The sequence below is a fragment of the Somniosus microcephalus genome, unplaced genomic scaffold (genome assembly GCF_052327205.1).
Source record: "Somniosus microcephalus isolate GS21.2 unplaced genomic scaffold, FLI_Smic_1.0 unresolved_chr4, whole genome shotgun sequence".
In the NCBI taxonomy this organism is placed as follows: domain Eukaryota; kingdom Metazoa; phylum Chordata; class Chondrichthyes; order Squaliformes; family Somniosidae; genus Somniosus; species Somniosus microcephalus.
In genome coordinates, this window is record NW_028225182.1 from 46,393,550 (window position 1) to 46,410,936 (window position 17,387).

The 17,387-nt window shown below is 45.1% G+C and overlaps 11 non-coding genes across 11 annotated transcripts; all 11 read left to right on the forward strand.

Moving 5' to 3' along the window:
- Window positions 1–1,375: 1,375 nt before the first annotated feature.
- Window positions 1,376–1,447, forward strand: trnaw-cca (transfer RNA tryptophan (anticodon CCA)). Its single transcript has one exon. It is a non-coding gene; the product is annotated as a tRNA-Trp (tRNA).
- Window positions 1,448–2,014: 567 nt separating this feature from the next.
- On the forward strand, window positions 2,015–2,087 carry trnav-cac (transfer RNA valine (anticodon CAC)). The gene has a single exon. It is a non-coding gene; the product is annotated as a tRNA-Val (tRNA).
- A 685-nt stretch (window positions 2,088–2,772) lies between these two features.
- On the forward strand, window positions 2,773–2,855 carry trnal-cag (transfer RNA leucine (anticodon CAG)). Its single transcript has one exon. It is a non-coding gene; the product is annotated as a tRNA-Leu (tRNA).
- Window positions 2,856–5,780: 2,925 nt separating this feature from the next.
- Window positions 5,781–5,852, forward strand: trnaw-cca (transfer RNA tryptophan (anticodon CCA)). The gene has a single exon. It is a non-coding gene; the product is annotated as a tRNA-Trp (tRNA).
- A 567-nt stretch (window positions 5,853–6,419) lies between these two features.
- Window positions 6,420–6,492, forward strand: trnav-cac (transfer RNA valine (anticodon CAC)). Its single transcript has one exon. It is a non-coding gene; the product is annotated as a tRNA-Val (tRNA).
- Window positions 6,493–7,177: 685 nt separating this feature from the next.
- trnal-cag (transfer RNA leucine (anticodon CAG)) lies at window positions 7,178–7,260 on the forward strand. The gene has a single exon. It is a non-coding gene; the product is annotated as a tRNA-Leu (tRNA).
- Window positions 7,261–10,379: 3,119 nt separating this feature from the next.
- trnav-cac (transfer RNA valine (anticodon CAC)) lies at window positions 10,380–10,452 on the forward strand. The gene has a single exon. It is a non-coding gene; the product is annotated as a tRNA-Val (tRNA).
- A 685-nt stretch (window positions 10,453–11,137) lies between these two features.
- Window positions 11,138–11,220, forward strand: trnal-cag (transfer RNA leucine (anticodon CAG)). Its single transcript has one exon. It is a non-coding gene; the product is annotated as a tRNA-Leu (tRNA).
- Window positions 11,221–14,145: 2,925 nt separating this feature from the next.
- trnaw-cca (transfer RNA tryptophan (anticodon CCA)) lies at window positions 14,146–14,217 on the forward strand. Its single transcript has one exon. It is a non-coding gene; the product is annotated as a tRNA-Trp (tRNA).
- Window positions 14,218–14,784: 567 nt separating this feature from the next.
- trnav-cac (transfer RNA valine (anticodon CAC)) lies at window positions 14,785–14,857 on the forward strand. Its single transcript has one exon. It is a non-coding gene; the product is annotated as a tRNA-Val (tRNA).
- A 685-nt stretch (window positions 14,858–15,542) lies between these two features.
- On the forward strand, window positions 15,543–15,625 carry trnal-cag (transfer RNA leucine (anticodon CAG)). Its single transcript has one exon. It is a non-coding gene; the product is annotated as a tRNA-Leu (tRNA).
- The last annotated feature ends 1,762 nt before the right edge of the window (window positions 15,626–17,387 follow it).

The following is a 17,387-nucleotide window of genomic DNA, read 5'->3' on the forward strand; positions in this document are numbered from 1 at the left end:
TAACAGTTAACAGTTAACATGCAAAGCACAAAACCTGCTGACAAGGGTGGTGCTGTTGCTGTTTGGTGAACCGACCGCTACCTAGCAGAAGCTGTACGCCAACTCTCCAACACCTCCTCCTACCTCCACCTGGACCATGACCCCACTACCGAATATCAAGTCACCATTTGCAAGACTGTCACTGACCTCGTATGAGAAGAGATTGAGTAAACTAGGACTGCAGTCTCTTGAATTCGGAAGAATGAGAGGGGATCTCATTAAGCATGCAAAATTATTACAGGGTTTGATCGGTTGGATGCTGGGAGAATGTTTCCCTTGGCCGGGAAGTCTAGAACCAGGGGCCACAGCCTCAGGATAAAGGTTAGGCCATTCAGGACTGAGAGGAGAAGAAATTTCTTCACACAGAGGGTGGTGAATCTTTGGAATTCTCTACCCCAGAGGGCTGTGGAGGCTCAGTCATTGCGTATGTTCAAAACAGAAGTCGGTAGATTTCTGACTGGTAAGGGCATCAAGAGATATGGCAATAGGGCCGGTGAATGGAATTGAGGCAGGAGATCAGCCATGATCTCATAGAATCCCCTACAGTTGCTTAAAAATCTGTTCCATTACCTCTTTTTTCCAGTTCTGACGAAAGGTTATCGACCTGAAACGTTAACTCTGTTTATCTCTTCGCAGAAGCTGCCTGACCTGCTGAGTATCTCCAGCATTTTCTGTTTCAATTCAGATTTCCAGCTTCTGCAGTATTTTCTCAGTTCGCATTTCTTTCATTGTGCAAAACAAGGTTATCGCTCAATTAATGACGCTTTGAAAGCAACATAAAAGTTCAACAAAATAAATACCGCTCAACCTGGGAGCTCGAACCCGCGAACTCTAAGATTAAGAGTCTCATGCTTTACCGACTGAGCTAGCCGGGCCTGTTAAAACTGCATTTCATTGTCGCTGATTGCAGTCAGGTACCTGGTGGCTCCGGCCCGGTCACAACAGCATGTCTGAGCCGCATTTCTGCAAACTACGAAACAAGTTCTCCAGAAGCCCAAGGCGTATAAGGAACTCAAGCAGCAATAATCCCTTTCATTAACCACAGGGGTTCAGGCAATTTTCTGATCGCAAAACGCTTTAGTCCTTGTCAATATATCTTGTCTATTTCCCGGAGATTCCCGATTCTGTCTTTCTCTCTGGCTCTGTTTATTGTGTCTGTGGCCACCTGCGGGTTGATTTTGAAGGAATACCTGTGTTTGTGTCTGCTTGTTACGTTAAACAAATGAGGGCATGAGGCGCCTCTGTGCATGACACTGAGGAATCAGGAGAAGGCAGGAGGAATGAAACAGTGTTTGTGGAACGTGTGTATATAAAAACAGCGCGGTTTAGATTGTAGGGCCTCGTGGCGCAACGGTAGCGCGTCTGACTCCAGATCAGAAGGCTGCGTGTTCAAATCACGTAGGGGTCACTGTTTTTCCGGGTAATTCCAGAATTATTGTTTTCTTTGCCGTTTCACAATAACCAGACACTTGCTCCAAAGACTGTCTCACTCTTTCCCCAGTGTCAGGGAGAGAAGCGCCACAATTCCTCATTTATTTAATGTGACAAAACACAAGCACAGGTATTCGCTCAAAATCAACCTGCAGGTGGTCACACAGAATAAACAGAGCCAGAGAGACAGGCAGAATCGGGAAACACCGGCAAAGAGACGAGAGATATTGACAAGGTGAGAAAACGCTTTGCGATCAGAAAATTGCCTGAATCCCTGTGGTTAATGAAAGGGCTTTTGAAGCTTGATTTCCTTACACACCTTGGAATTCAGGTGAACCTGGTTCATGGTTTGCAGAACAAGTTAAACGCCTGGGTTAAACCAGAGGGAAGGAAATTCGACAGTTTAATGAGTTTGAAAGGAACATTTTTGACTTGTGCAGTTCGGTCAGAGAAATGCCAGTGAAAGGAAATCATTGCAGAAAGAGCGATTCTGTAGTGTCCCTTCTGTCTGAACAGTGCTTTCTCGATGCTCAATTCAGCAGAGGTTTCCGTAGTGTAGCGGTTATCACGTTCGCCTCACACGCGAAAGGTCCCCGGTTCGAGCCCGGGCGGAAACATTATTTTTCTGTGAAATAAATTTAACAGGTTTCTTGTGTCAGGAGCAACGAACAATTTAAAGCACACTCCTAAAATACACAGTGCGTAAATTCTGATAGGGTATAAATCTTCGTCAATGAATAAACTTTCACAAATTATTAAAGTTAAATTACTCAACTTTCGACTGTCCCTTACTGTGAGCATTTATTTCATTCTGCAAAACAACGCTTTCGGTTAATGAATGTTGATTGAAACAATTAAACCACTAAACTACCAGAACACACATTAAAGAGTTGATCACAATTGCTGATATTTCTTATCTTTTTTCTGGTGTTTTTTCAGCTCTTGGTCCTTTTCAGCTCCTGACTGCAGATGTTCCTCTGATTAAACTTGAACAAACTGAAATATCTCGCAGCCCCGGCCTCGGTTAATACCAACAGATCTAAGCCGCATTTCAGGCCCGAAAACAAACCCATTAATTATTCGCTTCTCCCCAGCTCTAGAGCTCAGATTGATACTGCCCATCCCTGGAGCTGCAAGATAATAGGGACCCGGGACAAACATCCCCATACACCGAGCACAAGCTCAGGAAAACCCCGGGGGAGATGATATCCCGGTCACTGAGCCTTCAACAGCATTGAACAAGCACCCGGACGGAAACGTTCTTCATGTGGAAGTGATGAGATGCAGAAATTCATGAAGCGAGTCAGGATGGCCGAGCCGTCTAAGGCGCTGCGTTCAGGTCGCAGTCTCCTCTGGAGGCGTGGGTTCGAATCCCACTTCTGACAGTCTTTACTTTGAATTACCAAGCGGAACTCATTTATTTTCACACCACTGTCAAGCACTTTGGGACATCCCTTAAAAGTGGGATTCAGCAGTTCACCTGCTCCATTCACATAGAAGATAGGAGCAGGAGTAGGCCATTCGGCCCGTCGAGCCTGCTCCGCCATTTAATGAGATCATGGCTGATCATCCACATTCAGTACCCTGTCCCTGCTTTCTCCCCATATCCCGTTATCTCTTTAGCCTTAAGAAATATATCTAACTCCTTCTTGAATATATTTAATGAATTGGCCTCAACTGCCTTCTGTGGTACAGAATTCAACAGGTTCACCACTCTCTGGGTGAAGAAATTCCTCCTCATCTCAGCCCTAAGTGGCTTACCCCTTATCCTTAGACTGTGACCGCTGGTTCTGGATTCCCGCACCATCGGGATCATTCTTCCTGCATCTAGTGTGTCTAGTCCTGTTAGAATTTTGTAAGTTTCAATGAGATCCCCTCTCGTTCTTCTAAACTCTAGCGAATATAAGCCAAATCATCTCAATCTGTCTTCATACGTCATTCCTGCCATCCCATGTATCAGTCTGGTGAATCTTCGCTGCACTCCCTCCATGGCAAGAACATCCTTCCTCAGATAAGGTGACCAAAGCTGCACACAATACTCAAGGTATGGTCTCACCAAGGCCTTGTACAACTGCAGCAAGACATCCTTGCTCCTGTACTCGAAACCTCTCACTATAAAGGCCAACATTTGCCTTCTTAACCACCTGCTGCACCTGCATGCTTACCTTCAGCGATTGGTGTACACGGACACCCAGGTCTCATTGCAGTTCCCCTTTTCCCAATCTATTGACATTCTGATAATAAGCTGTCTTCCTGCTTTTGCCACCAAAGTTGATAACCTCACATTTATCCACATTATACTGCATCTGCCATGCTTCTGCTAAATCTCCTAACCTGTCCATATCATACTGGAGTTTCTCTGCATCCTCCTCACAGCACACATGCCCACCCAGCTTTGTGTCGTCTGCAAACTTGGAGTTATTATATCAAGTTCAACCTTCTAGATCATTAATATATATTGTGAGTAGCTGGGGTCCTAGCACTTATCCCTGCCCTACCCCACGAGTAACTGCCTGCCACTTGGAAAAATACCCGTTTAGACATACTCTTTGCTTCCTGTCTGCCAACCAGTTCTCTATCCAAGTCAGTACCTTACCCCCGATCCCATGTGCTTTAACTTTGCACACCAATCTCTTATGTGGGACCTTATCGAAAGCCTTCTGAAAGTCCAAATACACCACATCCACTGGTTCTCCCTTATCTATTCTACCAGTTACATCCTCAAAAAATTTTAACATTTCCATCTGACCTGGTACTGAAAGAGGAGACGGTTCCACAGTGTAGCTGTTATCACGTTTGCGGAACCATTTGGTTGGAACTTGCTCCTTCTGCTTGTCCAGGGGCGAGATTGCTCTCCTGTGTGAGGAAATAACAACTAAGAACAAACGAATTAGGAGCTGGAGTAGCCCATATATTGTGTAAAATGAGATATGGGTAACAGTTAACAGTTAACATGCAAAGCACAAAACCTGCTGACAAGGGTGGTGCTGTTGCTGTTTGGTGAACCGACCGCTACCTAGCAGAAGCTGTACGCCAACTCTCCAACACCTCCTCCTACCTCCACCTGGACCATGACCCCACTACCGAATATCAAGTCACCATTTGCAAGACTGTCACTGACCTCGTATGAGAAGAGATTGAGTAAACTAGGACTGCAGTCTCTTGAATTCGGAAGAATGAGAGGGGATCTCATTAAGCATGCAAAATTATTACAGGGTTTGATCGGTTGGATGCTGGGAGAATGTTTCCCTTGGCCGGGAAGTCTAGAACCAGGGGCCACAGCCTCAGGATAAAGGTTAGGCCATTCAGGACTGAGAGGAGAAGAAATTTCTTCACACAGAGGGTGGTGAATCTTTGGAATTCTCTACCCCAGAGGGCTGTGGAGGCTCAGTCATTGCGTATGTTCAAAACAGAAGTCGGTAGATTTCTGACTGGTAAGGGCATCAAGAGATATGGCAATAGGGCCGGTGAATGGAATTGAGGCAGGAGATCAGCCATGATCTCATAGAATCCCCTACAGTTGCTTAAAAATCTGTTCCATTACCTCTTTTTTCCAGTTCTGACGAAAGGTTATCGACGTGAAACGTTAACTCTGTTTATCTCTTCGCAGAAGCTGCCTGACCTGCTGAGTATCTCCAGCATTTTCTGTTTCAATTCAGATTTCCAATTTCTGCAGTATTTTCTCAGTTCGCATTTCTTTCATTGTGCAAAACAAGGTTATCGCTCAATTAATGACGCTTTGAAAGCAACATAAAAGTTCAACAAAATAAATACCGCTCAACCTGGGAGCTCGAACCCGCGAACTCTAAGATGAAGAGTCTCATGCTTTACCGACTGAGCTAGCCGGGCCTGTTAAAACTGCATTTCGTTGTCGCTGATTGCAGTCAGGTACCTGGTGGCTCCGGCCCGGTCACAACAGCATGTCTGAGCCGCATTTCTGCAAACTACGAAACAAGTTCTCCAGAAGCCCAAGGCGTATAAGGAACTCAAGCAGCAATAATCCCTTTCATTAACCACAGGGGTTCAGGCAATTTTCTGATCGCAAAACGCTTTAGTCCTTGTCAATATATCTTGTCTATTTCCCGGAGATTCCCGATTCTGTCTTTCTCTCTGGCTCTGTTTATTGTGTCTGTGGCCACCTGCGGGTTGATTTTGAAGGAATACCTGTGTTTGTGTCTGCTTGTTACGTTAAACAAATGAGGGCATGAGGCGCCTCTGTGCATGACACTGAGGAATCAGGAGAAGGCAGGAGGAATGAAACAGTGTTTGTGGAACGTGTGTATATAAAAACAGCGCGGTTTAGATTGTAGGGCCTCGTGGCGCAACGGTAGCGCGTCTGACTCCAGATCAGAAGGCTGCGTGTTCAAATCACGTCGGGGTCACTGTTTTTCCGGGTAATTCCAGAATTATTGTTTTCTTTGCCGTTTCACAATAACCAGACACTTGCTCCAAAGACTGTCTCACTCTTTCCCCAGTGTCAGGGAGAGAAGCGCCACAATTCCTCATTTATTTAATGTGACAAAACACAAGCACAGGTATTCGCTCAAAATCAACCTGCAGGTGGTCACACAGAATAAACAGAGCCAGAGAGACAGGCAGAATCGGGAAACACCGGCAAATAGACGAGAGATATTGACAAGGTGAGAAAACGCTTTGCGATCAGAAAATTGCCTGAATCCCTGTGGTTAATGAAAGGGCTTTTGAAGCTTGATTTCCTTACACACCTTGGAATTCAGGTGAACCTGGTTCATGGTTTGCAGAACAAGTTAAACGCCTGGGTTAAACCAGAGGGAAGGAAATTCGACAGTTTAATGAGTTTGAAAGGAACATTTTTGACTTGTGCAGTTCGGTCAGAGAAATGCCAGTGAAAGGAAATCATTGCAGAAAGAGCGATTCTGTAGTGTCCCTTCTGTCTGAACAGTGCTTTCTCGATGCTCAATTCAGCAGAGGTTTCCGTAGTGTAGCGGTTATCACGTTCGCCTCACACGCGAAAGGTCCCCGGTTCGAGCCCGGGCGGAAACATTATTTTTCTGTGAAATAAATTTAACAGGTTTCTTGTGTCAGGAGCAACGAACAATTTAAAGCAGACTCCTAAAATACACAGTGCGTAAATTCTGATAGGGTATAAATCTTCGTCAATGAATAAACTTTCACAAATTATTAAAGTTAAATTACTCAACTTTCGACTGTCCCTTACTGTGAGCATTTATTTCATTCTGCAAAACAACGCTTTCGGTTAATGAATGTTGATTAAAACAATTAAACCACTAAACTACCAGAACACACATTAAAGAGTTGATCACAATTGCTGATATTTCTTATCTTTTTTCTGGTGTTTTTTCAGCTCTTGGTCCTTTTCAGCTCCTGACTGCGGATATTCCTCTGATTAAACGTGAACAAACTGAAATATCTCGCAGCCCCGGCCTCGGTTAATACCAACAGATCTAAGCCGCATTTCAGGCCCGAAAACAAACCCATTAATTATTCGCTTCTCCCCAGCTCCAGAGCTCAGATTGATACTGCCCATCCCTGGAGCTGCAAGATAATAGGGACCCGGGACAAACATCCCCATACACCGAGCACAAGCTCAGGAAAACCCCGGGGGAGATGATATCCCGGTCACTGAGCCTTCAACAGCATTGAACAAGCACCCGGACGGAAACGTTCTTCATGTGGAAGTGATGAGATGCAGAAATTCATGAAGCGAGTCAGGATGGCCGAGCGGTCTAAGGCGCTGCGTTCAGATCGCAGTCTCCTCTGGAGGCGTGGGTTCGAATCCCACTTCTGACAGTCTTTACTTTGAATTACCAAGCGGAACTCATTTATTTTCACACCACTGTCAAGCACTTTGGGACATCCCTTAAAAGTGGGATTCAGCAGTTCACCTGCTCCATTCACATAGAAACATGGAAGATAGGAGCAGGAGTAGGCCATTCGGCCCGTCGAGCCTGCTCCGCCATTTAATGAGATCATGGCTGATCATCCACATTCAGTACCCTGTCCCTGCTTTCTCCCCATATCCCGTTATCTCTTTAGCCTTAAGAAATATATCTAACTCCTTCTTGAATATATTTAATGAATTGGCCTCAACTGCCTTCTGTGGTACAGAATTCAACAGGTTCACCACTCTCTGGGTGAAGAAATTCCTCCTCATCTCAGCCCTAAGTGGCTTACCCCTTATCCTTAGACTGTGACCGCTGGTTCTGGATTCCCGCACCATCGGGATCATTCTTCCTGCATCTAGTGTGTCTAGTCCTGTTAGAATTTTGTAAGTTTCAATGAGATCCCCTCTCGTTCTTCTAAACTCTAGCGAATATAAGCCAAATCATCTCAATCTGTCTTCATACGTCATTCCTGCCATCCCATGTATCAGTCTGGTGAATCTTCGCTGCACTCCCTCCATGGCAAGAACATCCTTCCTCAGATAAGGTGACCAAAGCTGCACACAATACTCAAGGTATGGTCTCACCAAGGCCTTGTACAACTGCAGCAAGACATCCTTGCTCCTGTACTCGAAACCTCTCACTATAAAGCCCAACATTTGCCTTCTTAACCACCTGCTGCACCTGCATGCTTACCTTCAGTGATTGGTGTACACGGACACCCAGGTCTCATTGCAGTTCCCCTTTTCCCAATCTATTGACATTCTGATAATAAGCTGTCTTCCTGCTTTTGCCACCAAAGTTGATAACCTCACATTTATCCACATTATACTGCATCTGCCATGCTTCTGCTAAATCACCTAACCTGTCCATATCATACTGGAGTTTCTCTGCATCCTCCTCACAGCACACATGCCCACCCAGCTTTGTGTCGTCTGCAAACTTGGAGTTATTATATCAAGTTCAACCTTCTAGATCATTCAAATATATTGTGAGTAGCTGGGGTCCTAGCACTTATCCCTGCCCTACCCCACGAGTAACTGCCTGCCACTTGGAAACATACCCGTTTAGACATACTCTTTGCTTCCTGTCTGCCAACCAGTTCTCTATCCAAGTCAGTACCTTACCCCCGATCCCATGTGCTTTAACTTTGCACACCAATCTCTTATGTGGGACCTTATCGAAAGCCTTCTGAAAGTCCAAATACACCACATCCACTGGTTCTCCCTTATCTATTCTACCAGTTACATCCTCAAAAAATTTTAACATTTCCATCTGACCTGGTACTGAAAGTGGAGACGGTGCCACAGTGTAGCTGTTTTCACGTTTGCGGAACCATTTGGTTGGAACTTGCTCCTTCTGCTTGTCCAGGGGCGAGATTGCTCTCCTGTGTGAGGAAATAACAACTAAGAACAAACGAATTAGGAGCTGGAGTAGCCCATATATTGTGTAAAATGAGATATGGGTAACAGTTAACAGTTAACATGCAAAGCACAAAACCTGCTGACAAGGGTGGTGCTGTTGCTGTTTGGTGAACCGACCGCTACCTAGCAGAAGCTGTACGCCAACTCTCCAACACCTCCTCCTACCTCCACCTGGACCATGACCCCACTACCGAATATCAAGTCACCATTTGCAAGACTGTCACTGACCTCGTATGAGAAGAGATTGAGTAAACTAGGACTGCAGTCTCTTGAATTCGGAAGAATGAGAGGGGATCTCATTAAGCATGCAAAATTATTACAGGGTTTGATCGGTTGGATGCTGGGAGAATGTTTCCCTTGGCCGGGAAGTCTAGAACCAGGGGCCACAGCCTCAGGATAAAGGTTAGGCCATTCAGGACTGAGAGGAGAAGAAATTTCTTCACACAGAGGGTGGTGAATCTTTGGAATTCTCTACCCCAGAGGGCTGTGGAGGCTCAGTCATTGCGTATGTTCAAAACAGAAGTCGGTAGATTTCTGACTGGTAAGGGCATCAAGAGATATGGCAATAGGGCCGGTGAATGGAATTGAGGCAGGAGATCAGCCATGATCTCATAGAATCCCCTACAGTTGCTTAAAAATCTGTTCCATTACCTCTTTTTTCCAGTTCTGACGAAAGGTTATCGACCTGAAACGTTAACTCTGTTTATCTCTTCGCAGAAGCTGCCTGACCTGCTGAGTATCTCCAGCATTTTCTGTTTCAATTCAGATTTCCAGCTTCTGCAGTATTTTCTCAGTTCGCATTTCTTTCATTGTGCAAAACAAGGTTATCGCTCAATTAATGACGCTTTGAAAGCAACATAAAAGTTCAACAAAATAAATACCGCTCAATCTGGGAGCTCGAGCCCGCGAACTCTAAGATTAAGAGTCTCATGCTTTACCGACTGAGCTAGCCAGGCCTGTTAAAACTGCATTTCATTGTCGCTGATTGCAGTCAGGTACCTGGTGGCTCCGGCCCGGTCACAACAGCATGTCTGAGCCGCATTTCCGGGTAATTCCAGAATTATTGTTTTCTTTGCCGTTTCACAATAACCAGACACTTGCTCCAAAGACTGTCTCACTCTTTCCCCAGTGTCAGGGAGAGAAGCGCCACAATTCCTCATTTATTTAATGTGACAAAACACAAGCACAGGTATTCGCTCAAAATCAACCTGCAGGTGGTCACACAGAATAAACAGAGCCAGAGAGACAGGCAGAATCGGGAAACACCGGCAAATAGACGAGAGATATTGACAAGGTGAGAAAACGCTTTGCGATCAGAAAATTGCCTGAATCCCTGTGGTTAATGAAAGGGCTTTTGAAGCTTGATTTCCTTACACACCTTGGAATTCAGGTGAACCTGGTTCATGGTTTGCAGAACAAGTTAAACGCCTGGGTTAAACCAGAGGGAAGGAAATTCGACAGTTTAATGAGTTTGAAAGGAACATTTTTGACTTGTGCAGTTCGGTCAGAGAAATGCCAGTGAAAGGAAATCATTGCAGAAAGAGCGATTCTGTAGTGTCCCTTCTGTCTGAACAGTGCTTTCTCGATGCTCAATTCAGCAGAGGTTTCCGTAGTGTAGCGGTTATCACGTTCGCCTCACACGCGGAAAGTCCCCGGTTCGAGCCCGGGCGGTAACATTATTTTTCTGTGTAATAAATTTAACAGGTTTCTTGTGTCAGGAGCAACGAACAATTTAAAGCAGACTCCTAAAATACACAGTGCGTAAATTCTGATAGGGTATAAATCTTCGTCAATGAATAAACTTTCACAAATTATTAAAGTTAAATTACTCAACTTTCGACTGTCCCTTACTGTGAGCATTTATTTCATTCTGCAAAACAACGCTTTCGGTTAATGAATGTTGATTGAAACAATTAAACCACTAAACTACCAGAACACACATTAAAGAGTTGATCACAATTGCTGATATTTCTTATCTTTTTTCTGGTGTTTTTTCAGCTCTTCGTCCTTTTCAGCTCCTGACTGCAGATATTCCTCTGATTAAACGTGAACAAACTGAAATATCTCGCAGCCCCGGCCTCGGTTAATACCAACAGATCTAAGCCGCATTTCAGGCCCGAAAACAAACCCATTAATTATTCGCTTCTCCCCAGCTCTAGAGCTCAGATTGATACTGCCCATCCCTGGAGCTGCAAGATAATAGGGACCCGGGACAAACATCCCCATACACCGAGCACAAGCTCAGGAAAACCCCGGGGGAGATGATATCCCGGTCACTGAGCCTTCAACAGCATTGAACAAGCACCCGGACGGAAACGTTCTTCATGTGGAAGTGATGAGATGCAGAAATTCATGAAGCGAGTCAGGATGGCCGAGCGGTCTAAGGCGCTGCGTTCAGGTCGCAGTCTCCTCTGGAGGCGTGGGTTCGAATCCCACTTCTGACAGTCTTTACTTTGAATTACCAAGCGGAACTCATTTATTTTCACACCACTGTCAAGCACTTTGGGACATCCCTTAAAAGTGGGATTCAGCAGTTCACCTGCTCCATTCACATAGAAGATAGGAGCAGGAGTAGGCCATTCGGCCCGTCGAGCCTGCTCCGCCATTTAATGAGATCATGGCTGATCATCCACATTCAGTACCCTGTCCCTGCTTTCTCCCCATATCCCGTTATCTCTTTAGCCTTAAGAAATATATCTAACTCCTTCTTGAATATATTTAATGAATTGGCCTCAACTGCCTTCTGTGGTACAGAATTCAACAGGTTCACCACTCTCTGGGTGAAGAAATTCCTCCTCATCTCAGCCCTAAGTGGCTTACCCCTTATCCTTAGACTGTGACCGCTGGTTCTGGATTCCCGCACCATCGGGATCATTCTTCCTGCATCTAGTGTGTCTAGTCCTGTTAGAATTTTGTAAGTTTCAATGAGATCCCCTCTCGTTCTTCTAAACTCTAGCGAATATAAGCCAAATCATCTCAATCTGTCTTCATACGTCATTCCTGCCATCCCATGTATCAGTCTGGTGAATCTTCGCTGCACTCCCTCCATGGCAAGAACATCCTTCCTCAGATAAGGTGACCAAAGCTGCACACAATACTCAAGGTATGGTCTCACCAAGGCCTTGTACAACTGCAGCAAGACATCCTTGCTCCTGTACTCGAAACCTCTCACTATAAAGGCCAACATTTGCCTTCTTAACCACCTGCTGCACCTGCATGCTTACCTTCAGCGATTGGTGTACACGGACACCCAGGTCTCATTGCAGTTCCCCTTTTCCCAATCTATTGACATTCTGATAATAAGCTGTCTTCCTGCTTTTGCCACCAAAGTTGATAACCTCACATTTATCCACATTATACTGCATCTGCCATGCTTCTGCTAGATCACCTAACCTGTCCATATCATACTGGAGTTTCTCTGCATCCTCCTCACAGCACACATGCCCACCCAGCTTTGTGTCGTCTGCAAACTTGGAGTTATTATATCAAGTTCAACCTTCTAGATCATTCATATATATTGTGAGTAGCTGGGGTCCTAGCACTTATCCCTGCCCTACCCCACGAGTAACTGCCTGCCACTTGGAAAAATACCCGTTTAGACATACTCTTTGCTTCCTGTCTGCCAACGAGTTCTCTATCCAAGTCAGTACCTTACCCCCGATCCCATGTGCTTTAACTTTGCACACCAATCTCTTATGTGGGACCTTATCGAAAGCCTTCTGAAAGTCCAAATACACCACATCCACTGGTTCTCCCTTATCTATTCTACAAGTTACATCCTCAAAAAATTTTAACATTTCCATCTGACCTGGTACTGAAAGTGGAGACGGTTCCACAGTGTAGCTGTTATCACGTTTGCGGAACCATTTGGTTGGAACTTGCTCCTTCTGCTTGTCCAGGGGCGAGATTGCTCTCCTGTGTGAGGAAATAACAACTAAGAACAAACGAATTAGGAGCTGGAGTAGCCCATATATTGTGTAAAATGAGATATGGGTAACAGTTAACAGTTAACATGCAAAGCACAAAACCTGCTGACAAGGGTGGTGCTGTTGCTGTTTGGTGAACCGACCGCTACCTAGCAGAAGCTGTACGCCAACTCTCCAACACCTCCTCCTACCTCCACCTGGACCATGACCCCACTACCGAATATCAAGTCACCATTTGCAAGACTGTCACTGACCTCGCATGAGAAGAGATTGAGTAAACTAGGACTGCAGTCTCTTGAATTCGGAAGAATGAGAGGGGATCTCATTAAGCATGCAAAATTATTACAGGGTTTGATCGGTTGGATGCTGGGAGAATGTTTCCCTTGGCCGGGAAGTCTAGAACCAGGGGCCACAGCCTCAGGATAAAGGTTAGGCCATTCAGGACTGAGAGGAGAAGAAATTTCTTCACACAGAGGGTGGTGAATCTTTGGAATTCTCTACCCCAGAGGGCTGTGGAGGCTCAGTCATTGCGTATGTTCAAAACAGAAGTCGGTAGATTTCTGACTGGTAAGGGCATCAAGAGATATGGCAATAGGGCCGGTGAATGGAATTGAGGCAGGAGATCAGCCATGATCTCATAGAATCCCCTACAGTTGCTTAAAAATCTGTTCCATTACCTCTTTTTTCCAGTTCTGACGAAAGGTTATCGACCTGAAACGTTAACTCTGTTTATCTCTTCGCAGAAGCTGCCTGACCTGCTGAGTATCTCCAGCATTTTCTGTTTCAATTCAGATTTCCAGCTTCTGCAGTATTTTCTCAGTTCGCATTTCTTTCATTGTGCAAAACAAGGTTATCGCTCAATTAATGACGCTTTGAAAGCAACATAAAAGTTCAACAAAATAAATACCGCTCAATCTGGGAGCTCGAACCCGCGAACTCTAAGATTAAGAGTCTCATGCTTTACCGACTGAGCTAGCCAGGCCTGTTAAAACTGCATTTCATTGTCGCTGATTGCAGTCAGGTACCTGGTGGCTCCGGCCCGGTCACAACAGCATGTCTGAGCCGCATTTCTGCAAACTACGAAACAAGTTCTCCAGAAGCCCAAGGCGTATAAGGAACTCAAGCAGCAATAATCCCTTTCATTAACCACAGGGGTTCAGGCAATTTTCTGATCGCAAAACGCTTTAGTCCTTGTCAATATATCTTTTCTATTTCCCGGAGATTCCCGATTCTGTCTTTCTCTCTGGCTCTGTTTATTGTGTCTGTGGCCACCTGCGGGTTGATTTTGAAGGAATACCTGTGTTTGTGTCTGCTTGTTACGTTAAACAAATGAGGGCATGAGGCGCCTCTGTGCATGACACTGAGGAATCAGGAGAAGGCAGGAGGAATGAAACAGTGTTTGTGGAACGTGTGTATATAAAAACAGCGCGGTTTAGATTGTAGGGCCTCGTGGCGCAACGGTAGCGCGTCTGACTCCAGATCAGAAGGCTGCGTGTTCAAATCACGTCGGGGTCACTGTTTTTCCGGGTAATTCCAGAATTATTGTTTTCTTTGCCGTTTCACAATAACCAGACACTTGCTCCAAAGACTGTCTCACTCTTTCCCCAGTGTCAGGGAGAGAAGCGCCACAATTCCTCATTTATTTAATGTGACAAAACACAAGCACAGGTATTCGCTCAAAATCAACCTGCAGGTGGTCACACAGAATAAACAGAGCCAGAGAGACAGGCAGAATCGGGAAACACCGGCAAATAGACGAGAGATATTGACAAGGTGAGAAAACGCTTTGCGATCAGAAAATTGCCTGAATCCCTGTGGTTAATGAAAGGGCTTTTGAAGCTTGATTTCCTTACACACCTTGGAATTCAGGTGAACCTGGTTCATGGTTTGCAGAACAAGTTAAACGCCTGGGTTAAACCAGAGGGAAGGAAATTCGACAGTTTAATGAGTTTGAAAGGAACATTTTTGACTTGTGCAGTTCGGTCAGAGAAATGCCAGTGAAAGGAAATCATTGCAGAAAGAGCGATTCTGTAGTGTCCCTTCTGTCTGAACAGTGCTTTCTCGATGCTCAATTCAGCAGAGGTTTCCGTAGTGTAGCGGTTATCACGTTCGCCTCACACGCGAAAGGTCCCCGGTTCGAGCCCGGGCGGAAACATTATTGTTCTGTGAAATAAATTTAACAGGTTTCTTGTGTCAGGAGCAACGAACAATTTAAAGCAGACTCCTAAAATACACAGTGCGTAAATTCTGATAGGGTATAAATCTTCGTCAATGAATAAACTTTCACAAATTATTAAAGTTAAATTACTCAACTTTCGACTGTCCCTTACTGTGAGCATTTATTTCATTCTGCAAAACAACGCTTTCGGTTAATGAATGTTGATTAAAACAATTAAACCACTAAACTACCAGAACACACATTAAAGAGTTGATCACAATTGCTGATATTTCTTATCTTTTTTCTGGTGTTTTTCCAGCTCTTGGTCCTTTTCAGCTCCTGACTGCGGATATTCCTCTGATTAAACGTGAACAAACTGAAATATCTCGCAGCCCCGGCCTCGGTTAATACCAACAGATCTAAGCCGCATTTCAGGCCCGAAAACAAACCCATTAATTATTCGCTTCTCCCCAGCTCCAGAGCTCAGATTGATACTGCCCATCCCTGGAGCTGCAAGATAATAGGGACCCGGGACAAACATCCCCATACACCGAGCACAACCTCAGGAAAACCCCGGGGGAGATGATATCCCGGTCACTGAGCCTTCAACAGCATTGAACAAGCACCCGGACGGAAACGTTCTTCATGTGGAAGTGATGAGATGCAGAAATTCATGAAGCGAGTCAGGATGGCCGAGCGGTCTAAGGCGCTGCGTTCAGGTCGCAGTCTCCTCTGGAGGCGTGGGTTCGAATCCCACTTCTGACAGTCTTTACTTTGAATTACCAAGCGGAACTCATTTATTTTCACACCACTGTCAAGCACTTTGGGACATCCCTTAAAAGTGGGATTCAGCAGTTCACCTGCTCCATTCACATAGAAGATAGGAGCAGGAGTAGGCCATTCGGCCCGTCGAGCCTGCTCCGCCATTTAATGAGATCATGGCTGATCATCCACATTCAGTACCCTGTCCCTGCTTTCTCCCCATATCCCGTTATCTCTTTAGCCTTAAGAAATATATCTAACTCCTTCTTGAATATATTTAATGAATTGGCCTCAACTGCCTTCTGTGGTACAGAATTCAACAGGTTCACCACTCTCTGGGTGAAGAAATTCCTCCTCATATCAGCCCTAAGTGGCTTACCCCTTATCCTTAGACTGTGACCGCTGGTTCTGGATTCCCGCACCATCGGGATCATTCTTCCTGCATCTAGTGTGTCTAGTCCTGTTAGAATTTTGTAAGTTTCAATGAGATCCCCTCTCGTTCTTCTAAACTCTAGCGAATATAAGCCAAATCATCTCAATCTGTCTTCATACGTCATTCCTCCCATCCCATGTATCAGTCTGCTGAATCTTCGCTGCACTCCCTCCATGGCAAGAACATCCTTCCTCAGATAAGGTGACCAAAGCTGCACACAATACTCAAGGTATGTTCTCACCAAGGCCTTGTACAACTGCAGCAAGACATCCTTGCTCCTGTACTCGAAACCTCTCACTATAAAGGCCAACATTTGCCTTCTTAACCACCTGCTGCACCTGCATGCTTACCTTCGGCGATTGGTGTACACGGACACCCAGGTCTCATTGCAGTTCCCCTTTTCCCAATCTATTGACATTCTGATAATAAGCTGTCTTCCTGTTTTTGCCACCAAAGTTGATAACCTCACATTTATCCACATTATACTGCATCTGCCATGCTTCTGCTAAATCACCTAACCTGTCCATATCATACTGGAGTTTCTCTGCATCCTCCTCACAGCACACATGCCCACCCAGCTTTGTGTCGTCTGCAAACTTGGAGTTATTATATCAAGTTCAACCTTCTAGATCATTCATATATATTGTGAGGAGCTGGGGTCCTAGCACTTATCCCTGCCCTACCCCACGAGTAACTGCCTGCCACTTGGAAACATACCCGTTTAGACATACTCTTTGCTTCCTGTCTGCCAACCAGTTCTCTATCCAAGTCAGTACCTTACCCCCGATCCCATGTGCTTTAACTTTGCACACCAATCTCTTATGTGGGACCTTATCGAAAGCCTTCTGAAAGTCCAAATACACCACATCCACTGGTTCTCCCTTATCTATTCTACCAGTTACATCCTCAAAAAATTTTAAAATTTCCATCTGACCTGGTACTGAAAGTGGAGACGGTTCCACAGTGTAGCTGTTTTCACGTTTGCGGAACCATTTGGTTGGAACTTGCTCCTTCTGCTTGTCCAGGGGCGAGATTGCTCTCCTGTGTGAGGAAATAACAACTAAGAACAAACGAATTAGGAGCTGGAGTAGCCCATATATTGTGTAAAATGAGATATGGGTAACAGTTAACAGTTAACATGCAAAGCACAAAACCTGCTGACAAGGGTGGTGCTGTTGCTGTTTGGTGAACCGACCGCTACCTAGCAGAAGCTGTACGCCAACTCTCCAACACCTCCTCCTACCTCCACCTGGACCATGACCCCACTACCGAATATCAAGTCACCATTTGCAAGACTGTCACTGACCTCGTATGAGAAGAGATTGAGTAAAC